The 12,061-nt window shown below is 45.1% G+C and overlaps 1 protein-coding gene across 2 annotated transcripts in view; it reads left to right on the top strand.

The window, feature by feature from the left end:
* LOC126253263 (homeodomain-only protein-like) overlaps positions 1-12,061 on the top strand; it is a 389,905-nt gene that overhangs the window by 220,979 nt on the left and 156,865 nt on the right. The window lies entirely within an intron of this gene.

Below are 12,061 nucleotides of genomic sequence, written 5' to 3'. Positions count from 1 at the left end.
GAAGCCGACGACCTCGGGGAAGATCAGTTTGGATTCCATAGAAATGTTGGAACACGTGAGGCAATACTGACCCTACGACTTATCTTAGAAGAAAGATTAAGGAAAGGCAAACCTACGTTTCTAGCATTTGTAGACTTAGAGAAAGCTTTTGACAATGTTGACTGGAATACTCTCTTTCAAATTCTGAAGGTGGCAGGGGTAAAATACAGGGAGCGAAAGGCTATTTACAATTTGTACAGAAACAAGATGGCAGTTATAAGAGTCGAGGGACATGAAAGGGAAGCAGTGGTTGGGAAGGGAGTGAGACAGGGTTGTAGCCTATCCCCGATGTTATTCAATCTGTATATTGAGCAAGCAGTAAAGGAAACAAAAGAAAAAATCGGAGTGGGAATTAAAATCCATGGAGAAGAAATAAAAAGTTAGAGGTTCGCCGATGACATTGTAATATGTCGGAAACAGCAAAGGACTTGGAAGAGCAGTTGAACGGAATGGACAGTGTGTTGAAAGGAGCGTATAAGATGAACATCAACAAACACAAAACAAGTATAATGGAATGTAGTCGAATTAATACGGGTGATGCTGAGAGAATTAGATTAGGAAATGAGACACTTGATGTAGTAAAGGAGTTTTGCTATTTGGGGAGCAAAATAACTGATGATGGCCGAAGTAGAGAGGATATAAAATGTAGACTGTCAATGTGCAAGGAAAGCGTTTCTGAAGAAGAGAAATTTGTTAACATCGAGTATAGATTTAAGTGTCAGGAATTCGTTTCTGAAAGTATTTGTACGGAGTGTAGCCATGTATGGAAGTGAAACATTGACGATAAATAGTTTGGACAAGAAGAGAATAGAAGCTTTCGAAATGTGGTGCTGCAGAAGAATGCTGAAGATTAGATGGGTAGATCACATAACTAATGAGGAGGTATTGAATAGAATTGGGGAGAAGAGGAGTTTGTGGCACAACTTGACCAGAAGGAGGGATCGGTTGGTAGGACATGTTCTGAGACATCGAGGGATCGCCAGTTTAGTATTGGAGGGCAGCGTGGAGGGTAAAAATCGTAGAGGGAGACCAAGAGATGAATACACTAAGCAGATTCAGAAGGATGTAGGCTGCAGTAGGTACTGGGAGATGAAGAAGCTTGCACAGGATAGAGTAGCATGGAGAGCTGCATCAAACCAGTCTCAGGACTGATGACAACAATAACAACAACAACAACAATATTCGATGTCAATTACTGTGTAATGTTGTAGACTTGTGTGATGCCTTGCGTTGCCATGGAGAAGGAGAAGTTCCTTTTGCATGTTTATGGCGAAGAATACGCTGACGTTGCAACATTACAGGAATGACAACTGTGTGCGGCCGGCCTACACGCGTGAGATAGGTTTGCGCGACCTCGTTGCGATGATGATACACGCCTCGCCCAACGATTCACTGTGCTTTTGTTCACTCCCAAGTCACCTAGACATTCTGGGAGCCCCTATAAATATCTGAGACGCTCTGGTCTTACACCAGAAGAAACCCAATGACAGCTGTCTGCTTGAAACGCACTTCCGTTACGTAGAGAGCCACCTATTGGAACTGCTTGAAACTGCAGGGGAGGAAGCGGGAGTACTCCAAAATGTCCCACAACAATTTCTACATTTTTTCAACCGAAATTGGCCGACATAAAAATGTATTGCAGTACTTACTGCTCGCCACTCCTACATTTCACTTAGCATCGACTGAGGCAGATATTACGTCTGTGGTATTGGTTGTCTCCGGTTTCCCCGAGCGATGGGACAGGAAGGGACAAATGACAGTACCGTGCATCCTGTGTGACGCCAAATTCCTGTAACGCGGCAGAGCATTACAGGCGAAGCAAATGAGTCACTCTATACTTATGGTGTGTGTGTTTTTAGTTTTTGATGACAGACGCGAGGATGAAAAATAACAGCTGCAGCCAGCGCAACCCTCACCAAGAACACAGTTACGACATGCTGTGTTTCCGTCCGAAAAGCGGTCGCGGGGAAAGCTCCCAGAGGCGACGGAGAGGCGCATTGGAGTGGCCAGCGGAAAGTTGAGGTGACATTGCTCCATCTGGCAAGGTGCCACTTCAGCCGACTGCTAAGATCGTAAAATGTAAATAACTGCGCCGATTGCGATCTTCAGCGCACGCAGAAGTGTAAATCAAATGGCACATATACGATGACGGTTGTGAAATTGAGATAGGGAAATGAAATTTATTGCGCAGATTACTCACTGAATAGGCTGTCCTTCGTCGTACTTTCAGCAATAACAACGATTTTGTAAACAGTAGCGGCATAAATACTAACGAGATGCGAGAAGTGCACCGACATTTCTCGACAGAGACTGAAAATGCTCTTTGCACACATCGTCTCCCAAAGTTTTAAGAGTCAGAATTATTCGTGTGTTAGGGAATACTAGACTGCTTTGAGATGAGGAACTAATGGATGGACAGCTTACAACAACCGCTTAAGCTCGTGACAACTGTTCAAAGAGGCGACCGTGCACAACAATTACAAAGGCGCATAAATTTTTTCCGTACTCTTCAAATATCCGTGTTGTCTGTTGTACAGTCCCATTCAAAATAACCATTAAGGTACATTTGGTATGGAGTCGCTAGGTCTGCATAGACGTCGGTCTAAATTTATGCAAAAGCGTGCAAGACTGTAAAGCTGTTTTTACCGTACAAGTAATTTAATGAAAAAAAAGTAATTCTTCAAGACGTAGAAAAACCTCAACGTGTGCGAAAGGCGTTACCATTGTCCACGAGATACAGGGTGAACAAAAAAAAAAAAAAAACAAAGAAAAACCTGTCTGGAAAATACACTCTAAGGGAAAAAAAAAAAAACCGCCGCACCACCGAGTAATTATCCAAATGCGTCAGAAATCGGTAGATGTGATGTATATGTACAGACAAATAGATGATTACAGCTTCAGAAAAAACCGATGATTTGGTCACGGGAAAGTGCTTCGCAAATTGAGCAAGTCAGTAAGGCGCTGTTCCACATCTGATCCTTAGCAGGCAGTTATTCGGCTTGATGTTGACTAAGGGAGTTGTTAGATGTCTTCATGGGGGATATGGTGCCAAATTCTGTCCAATTGGTGTGTTAGATCGTCAAAATCCCGAGCTGCTTGGAGCGTCCTGCCCATAAAGCCCCAAGCGTTGTCAATAGGGGAGACATCCGGCGACCTTGCTGGCCAAGCTAGGGGTTGGCAAGCACGAAGACAACCAAAAGAAACTCTAACCGTGTGCGAGCTGGCTGTATCTTGTTGAAATGGAAGCTTAGGTTGGTTTGGTATGAAGGGCAACAAAATGGGGCATAAAGTATCGTCATGAACCGCTGTGCTGTAAGGGCGCCGCGCATGCCAACCAAATGGGTCCTGGGCCATCACTCCTGGTTTGTCGGGCCGTATGGCAGCCGACAGTCATGTTGGTATACCTCCACTGTCTGGGGAGTTCTGTCTGCGGCCTGGAATCTCATTGACTGGAGTAGAACTGTCCTCATTGGTGAGTTCCGTTACGACCTGAGCCCAGATGACAATCGAAGACGAGTCTGGGGACGCACTGGAAAGTGGTGGGATATCAACACCACTGTCGTCCGCCATACGGCCCGATAACCAGGAGTGATCATCTGGGCTGTCATTTCTTTACACAGCAGAGCCCTTTTCATTGTCATCCGCGGCAACCTTACAGCACAACTGCACGTCGACGATATTCTATGTCCCGTTTTTTGCCCTTCACGGCAAGCCATCCTGGGCTTGTATCTCAGCAAGATAACGCCGCCCACACACGACGAGAGTTTCTGTTGCTTGTCTTCGAGCTTGCCAAACCCTACCCTGATCAGTTAGGCCGCCGGATCTCTCTCCAATTGAGAACGTTTGGAGTATTATGGACAGGACGCTCCAAGCCGTTCGGGATTTTGACTCGCTAACGCGCCAATTGGACAGAATTTGGCACGATATCCCTCACGAGGACATCTGACAAGTTTGTCACCAGTGCCAAGCCGAATAACTGCTTGGATAAGGGCCAGAGGTGGACCAACGCGTCACTGACTTGCTTAGTTTATGAAGCTCTTTTTCTTGAATAAATCATCAATTTTTTTCTGAAACTGTAATCATTTGTTTGTCTGCACATTTACATCACCTCTAGCGATTTCCGTCACATTCGGATAATTCCTTCGCGATATTTCTTTTTTCCTTTTTTTCCTCAAGATGGGCAACCCAACACACGCAATCGACTCCTGGGGTGGATGATGTAAATTGGGTTCCCTAACTTGAGATGCATGAAATATTTTCTGGCCCACCCTGTATTCCTTCAGTGTAGATTGTTTTCACCCCGAGAACGCAGTCGTATATCGTTAGGAAATAGAAACTGCATGTTTTTATATTTCTAATATGAGTGTGGATGACACCTCTTTTGAATTACTGATCTCTTAATGACTAAATCCAATATATGCAACGAGCTACAATTAAACTTATAAAATACTGGCAAAACATATTTGTACTCATGTACCAATAAAGTTTGATTAATACTGAAAATCAAAAAATTTCGAAGACAAGATACTATGTCTACTGAAGAAGTCCTGCTAGATACAAAACATTAACCAACAAAACTTATATTGACCACTACGTCTCAATGTGGATAAGTGAAACTAAAATTCTAAGTGAACGTTTAATTTGTCATGTATCGCATTCCCGTTATGCTCAGAGCTCCAAATGATCAAGCTTTTTAATTCATTGCTCCATTTCTAGGTCTTTACTTTTTTAAAATGTGGACTGCCATAAATTAAAGTTTAACCAGAGGTTTTTCAGAACCTATATTTTTTTGGATTGTGTGTGTAATGTGAATCCGATGTCTAATATATAACTAGATAATTGTGGGAAAGTTCGCAGAACCATCTCTTAATTGCATAGGACTGAACCAAGACCGTCTTCGTCTCCCCAAATTCGCACCTTACTACACTTGTCTCTTTTCTGACGCAGAATACGGTATTTCCTGTTTCCGACTCTTGTATCTGGGTCCGCAGATGACGCATCTACATTACTAGGCGGCTAACATCTCAGATTGGTATATTTACCTTTCTGCATTATGCCTGAAGGTTTGTAACGTCATTACGGAAACGCCCTGTTTGTGTATTGAGGCGGCATAAATCACGGTGCGGAAATCACCCGGACTCTATTCATCTAGAATTTGAGAATAACAGCACTTAGTGGCTTCCAATAAATTTTATGTATAATTTCAAACCTTTTCTAAACTTTGTATCGTTGAATCCCTCACCCCAAAAATAATGAAAGAAATTTTCGATGTTCTAGCTATAAAGCATTGGCATCAAGTATTATTTCTTGGCTACTAACTCTATTCCCAACATATTGTGCAGACAGTATCTACGTATGCCCTCTAATGTACCTGGGAAATTATACCATTGTACAACATATAGTTTAGGAGACATGACGGGATTAAGGCTGAGATACCCAAAAAAATACTAAATTTTCTTAAAATGGAGCTATTGTATACTTTAGCAGTAGTGGGTGGGAAGGTTACTGGTACCTCACTGTATCATTAAATGTCATTTTTCTGTACGATAATGTTAGCGACTATACTTTCCGACTACTTAAAGTTCTTCTCGTGCTTTCTGTTCTCAACTGTGTCCACACTTGTTGCAGAAATACGCACGTCCAACTTCACGAAGCACAGTGTTTATATACCAGTTGTGCGCTTGGACTCTATTGGTGTTCATCTATTTTTATGCTCGTTCTGACGCCTCATTTGAACTTTTTTTTACCTCTTTCTCTCACACTTTCACACTTCGTGTCTTGAAATTATTTTGTATTTTACAAAGCTAGAGAGAAATATCCCCTGATGATGGGACAAATATATCGAACCACATTCGGCAATAAAACATTAGATTTTGGTAGTACCCCTCGGTCCGTCTCGCCTGAGATTAATTAATTGCCCACGGCACTGACTGTCTGTTTGGCTTATTCAGATAGACTGCCTGACCAAAAAAGTGAAGCATGAAGAAGACATAGTTGGATGTCAGTATAATTTCTTACTCGTACATACCTTTGGCGAGTACCTAAATGATTAGAGGTGGAATTCTATGTGACAGGTGGAACGGACATCGAAATGTACACTCCTGGAAATGGAAAAAAGAACACATTGACACCGGTGTGTCAGACCCACCATACTTGCTCCAGACACTGCGAGAGGGCTGTACAAGCAATGATCACACGCACGGCACAGCGGACACACCAGGAACCGCGGTGTTGGCCGTCGAATGGCGCTAGCTGCGCAGCATTTGTGCACCGCCGCCGTCAGTGTCAGCCAGTTTGCCGTGGCATACGGAGCTCCATCGCAGTCTTTAACACTGGTAGCATGCCGCGACAGCGTGGACGTGAACCGTATGTGCAGTTGACGGACTTTGAGCGAGGGCGTATAGTGGGCATGCGGGAGGCCGGGTGGACGTACCGCCGAATTGCTCAACACGTGGGGCGTGAGGTCTCCACAGTACATCGATGTTGTCACCAGTGGTCGGCGGAAGGTGCACGTGCCCGTCGACCTGGGACCGGACCGCAGCGACGCACGGATGCACGCCAAGACCGTAGGATCCTACGCAGTGCCGTAGGGGACCGCACCGCCACTTCCCAGCAAATTAGGGACACTGTTGCTCCTGGGGTATCGGCGAGGACCATTCGCAACCGTCTCCATGAAGCTGGGCTACGGTCCCGCACACCGTTAGGCCGTCTTCCGCTCACGCCCCAACATCGTGCAGCCCGCCTCCAGTGGTGTCGCGACAGGCGTGAATGGAGGGACGAATGGAGACGTGTCGTCTTCAGCGATGAGAGTCGCTTCTGCCTTGGTGCCAATGATGGTCGTATGCGTGTTTGGCGCCGTGCAGGTGAGCGCCACAATCAGGACTGCATACGACCGAGGCACACAGGGTCAACACCCGGCATCATGGTGTGGGGAGCGATCTCCTACACTGGCCGTACACCACTGGTGATCGTCGAGGGGACACTGAATAGTGCACGGTACATCCAAACCGTCATCGAACCCATCGTTCTACCATTCCTAGACCGGCAAGGGAACTTGCTGTTCCAACAGGACAATGCACGTCCGCATGTATCCCGTGCCACCCAACGTGCTCTAGAAGGTGTAAATCAACTACCTTGGCCAGCAAGATCTCCGGATCTGTCCCCCTTTGAGCATGTTTGGGACTGGATGAAGCGTCGTCTCACGCGGTCTGCACGTCCAGCACGAACGCTGGTCCAACTGAGGCGCCAGGTGGAAATGGCATGGCAAGCCGTTCCACAGGACTACATCCAGCATCTCTACGATCGTCTCCATGGGAGAATAGCAGCCTGCATTGCTGCGAAAGGTGGATATACACTGTACTAGTGCCGACATTGTGCATGCTCTGTTGCATGTGTCTATGTGCCTGTGGTTCTGTCAGTGTGATCATGTGATGTATCTGACCCCAGGAATGTGTCAATAAAGTTTCCCCTTCCTGGGACAATGAATTCACGGTGTTCTTATTTCAATTTCCAGGAGTGTATTAGGGTTGTCACCAGGCCTCGTAGGATATATAAGGAGCGTGAACAGCTTCAGATGTTGAGTTATCCCTGTGAGGTACACGGAGATGTCGCGTACTCGTGTGAGATTATGTTATCAGCACGTGACAAATTTTGAAAGAGGCCTCATTTCGGGGATTCATTTGACCGGCTGGTCGAATCCTGCAATATTCAGATTTGTGGAACATTCGGATGTTACGGTGGCCTGATGTTGGACTGTACGAGAACGTGAGGGCAGGTATACTCATCGCCAAGGTTCTGATGGACTACGTCTGACCACCACAAGGGATGGTCTCCATATTGTGCACCAAGTACATGGCAACCCCTTCGCATCTACGCCTGGCATCAAAGAAAAATTAATGGACTCCCTGCAATATTCTACGTCCTCCCACACCACTGTACGGGGATTAGCAGCAACCGGACTACGGAATTACCGTCGTATGCGTAGGCTGGCTTTAAAACAAGACCACAAACGGCTGCTTTTGGAATGCTGTCGTGTGTTCAAGAAGCGTGGACTACTGATGACTGGCATGGCATTGTGTTCAGAAATGTATAGCGGCTGTGCACCACCATGGATGACATTCTCGTCTCTGTTGATCCATTGTGGACATGGGACAGCGGCTGGTCAAGCATTTAACAATGAAATTCGCCAAGGTCGTGCAGTCGAGATGTTATTTTATTTTCGGCATTCCATTGTGCCATCTTCGAGCCCAGTATGCATCTTCCAAAAATAAGCGACATTGGCATACTGGGTCATATGTTCCTGGATTTCATAAGTTCTAAACCGTATTCCGAGTGCTTCCTTCGAATAACTGATGGCATAATGGAATGCCGAAAGTGGCAGTAGAAATAAAATAAAATAATATCTCAACTGCACGGCTGTTGGCGAATTTCGTTGTTAAATGGATGACCATCGTCGGCGAGTGTGACGAAGACCTTGGGACAGGTCCCATTCTTCCAATGTTTTGGACAGCCACAGCGGTGTTACTCCCGGAATCATGGTGCAGTAAGCCATTGGGTATGTCTGTAGGTGACTATACTAATGCGTTACCCCTCATGTGACAGCATCGCGGTGCCATTTTTCAGTACGATAATGACCGTCCACAGACAGCGCATGTTTCTGTGAACTGTCTGCGTGATTCCCAGGTCTGTCCTTGATACAACACGTTTAGGATCAACTCACGCGTCATCTCTGTCCCACTCCCATCACCCAGTATATCAAGGGCTGGCTTGCCTCAGTAAGTTCTTTGTAACTTCGATTCGATTTTTCGATCACTGTAATAACATCACATTACTTTTCCAACCCACGAAGTTTCATTTCGTTTCCATCTCCACTTCTGGTTGCTTCGCTTGTTTTGTCAGGCAGTGTATTATTTGGGACGGTCATGCAAAGTAGTCTATGAACTCAGGAATCTTGGTACAACCTGCACATATTCTTCAAGTCAATTTCTGATAAGCAGAATGCACAGAATTCCCTTGTGAGTGAGAGAAATCGGAGGAGGAATTGCGGTAGTGTTATGCTACGCACGGAGTGTTCAACTGCGTACTGAAAGGTGGTTTGCTGCAACGATAATGACCTCGGTGACGTACTGGCGCAATCAGTGTCGAGGAAACGAACGCTCACTGTTTCCGGAGTAACCTCTTGTTCGACCACGAATACCGTTGGCCTTTCTTCGGTTGCTGGCTTCAGATAATCTTGTACACTGATTCTTCCCGTGTTGAAAACTCAACTGGTGTTGTAGACGCTCTCCTCCCTGAGAACGTCAAAAGAAGTTCTTGAAAATAATTTAATTATCCAGCGCAGTTACGTTTATTTCCAACGAAATTACCGGTTTCGGCCGGCATCGGCCAGTCTCAGATCATAAAACACAAGCCGTGTTTCAGTCGCACCATTGCGGAAAACGGCCGAAGCTGATACTTTCGCTAGAAATAAATGAGACTGCGTTGCATAATTAAAAATACACTGTTGTCCAAAATTAAAGCAACAAACGGAAATTTTGCAAGGTTGCGTTTATTTTGCCGCAAAACAATATAAGCAGGTGATAGTTAACTAAAAAGAATGTAAAGAATACAGAACGTAAACAACTCCAACATGCATAACGGAAGGCAAAAAGTTTCGCTTTTCTTCCAACTTAACGGATTTGCACACAGCTGGTTAATGTGCTCAGTGGGGGGTTTGACCAATTCTGGCAGGAATATATACCTGACAACGATAGAACATGCTGTGAATGATGTCATCAATTATTTTTCTCGCAGAGCTATTTGCTAGTCTTGGAGAGTGGTTGGTGGATGGTGAGACTTGATACAACCCGTTTCCCAAGTGCACCCCAGGTGTGCTCTATGGGCTACAAATTGGGAGAGCAAGCAGGTCACGCCATATCTTTCGTTTCCAAGAAAACATCAACCACCTGTGCTCTATGAGGTCGAGCATTATCGTCTGGGCCCACAGCACCTCGCAGTAACCGCACATGAGGTCCCAAGATCTCATCACGATACCTGACAGAAATTAAACCTTGCCGATTCTCTCGTACAATTTCATGACGATTTGTTCGAGCGGTCAACACAATCTTCCTTACACCATTAGCGATCTTCCTCGATATCGGTCTTTTTACACAATGTTTGGGTCCCGAAATCGTGTTCCACGTTCCCTCCAGATGTGAATCCGTCTAGAATCACTCTCCAGACCAAATCGGCACTCATCTTTTAAGAGAATATTGGCCCACTGTTCGACCGTTCAGGTGGCATGTGAACGACTCAACTCTAGACGTTTCCTTCTGTGAAGACGCGACATACAGCACGTCTCCGACATTAAAGGCCACTCTGCCGAAGCCTTCTGTATACCTTTTACCTGTATACCTTTTACCTCGATCCAAAACGTCCAGTGGATGGTGTGAGGTCAGATGCCAGTTGCCGTGCAGTACTGAGGCGGTACCGTCATGCCCTTACAGCCAAAGGATCGGTCGGTCCTGCCCTAGTCTTCGGAATAAAGCTTCAGTCTCTATAAACTGTCGCCAGATCCGAGAAACAGCAGAACGATTCACATTAAGCTATCGGGCCACATAAATTTGCGACTGTTCAAATGGCTCTGAGCACTATGGGACTTAACTTCTGAGGTCATCAGTCGCCTAGACATTAGAACTAATTAAACCTAACTAACCTAAGGACATCACACACATCCATGCCCGAGGCAGGATTCGAACCTGCGACCGTAGCGGCAGCCCGGTTCCAGACTGTAGCGCCTAGAACCGCACGGCCACTCCGGCCGGCTTTGCGACTGTCCTGCCTCCATTCTTCCTATGGCAATCCATCGCAGAGAGCCTGGTACGTGGCATCACTACCCTGTTTAAACTTCCTGCCAGATTAAAACTTCCTGCCAGATTAAAACTGTGTGCCGGACCGAGACTCGAACTCGGGATCTTTGTCTTTCGCCCTGTTTGATAGGAGCCCTGACGTCATCGTTGGCGTGGTTGTCCGTTGACCGGGATGCCATCTTCCCGGCAGAAAGCGATCGTACGGACATCCACTGACAGTCTGCATGATTATATCGTGAATTAGACACAGGACCGGGAAACAGCGGTTTGTTGCTTTAATTTTGGACACCAACGTATTTTCAAAACATTCACTGTGGTCTCCAGTTCGACGGAAAAGTCATTTTGCCAAGCAGAATTTTTTTATGTTTTCTTTCCTGGTATGACCGATTTTGTACAAAGCCTGTGACTGACATAGTATTGTTTCTCGCGTTTGAAATTAACGACCTCGCTCTTCATTTTGAAAGCCTATCGCTTCTTTAAACTTTAACCCATGAGTTCATAAAAGATTGTCACCATGATTATCAATGCCCTGAAATTTTATCGCTTTATGTGAAGTATGACCTACTAGTGAACAAACGCAATTTGACAAACTTCATTTTACATTTCATAACGGCAGGAAACTTTCTCATATCGCAACGAGGGTAATTAAAGGAGGTTTAACATTAGCTAAACCAAGACTACACTGAAAGACTAATCCTTGAAACGTATCTTACGCAGCTGTACGCTACATATGTATGGCAACTAAAGTAGTAGGTGCAGATTGTGGAATCCAAGTGCTTATGCTCTGTATCCTGCAACATATAGGAAACTCAAAGTTTGAGCTAATGTGACAGCAACATATCGGAGTCTCCGTTGCTGCAACCACCTACCTTGATGTTCCACTGCACCATGAACTTACGTCGCTAGCTAAAAATATCATTTAAAAATAAGAGAATGCCATTACTGCTTAGGAGAAAATTTATTTTCTCTCGGCTTGAAATGTAGTGAAAGTGAAATGTAGTGAAAGTGAAATGTAGTTCAATCAGGTATGTAATTCTTAATTGAAGACATGTAATGATTTGATACTTAATGTATATATATTGCGTTGTTCAAAAAATATTTCACGTACAGTACAAGCGCTCTTCAACGGATCACCTGACTTTACATGAGCGTAAATTTACAAAAGACAACGAAAA

This window comes from Schistocerca nitens, chromosome 4 (assembly GCF_023898315.1).
Source record: "Schistocerca nitens isolate TAMUIC-IGC-003100 chromosome 4, iqSchNite1.1, whole genome shotgun sequence".
NCBI classification, from domain to species: Eukaryota; Metazoa; Arthropoda; class Insecta; order Orthoptera; family Acrididae; genus Schistocerca; species Schistocerca nitens.
This window is presented reverse-complemented; position numbering and strand designations above follow the sequence as displayed.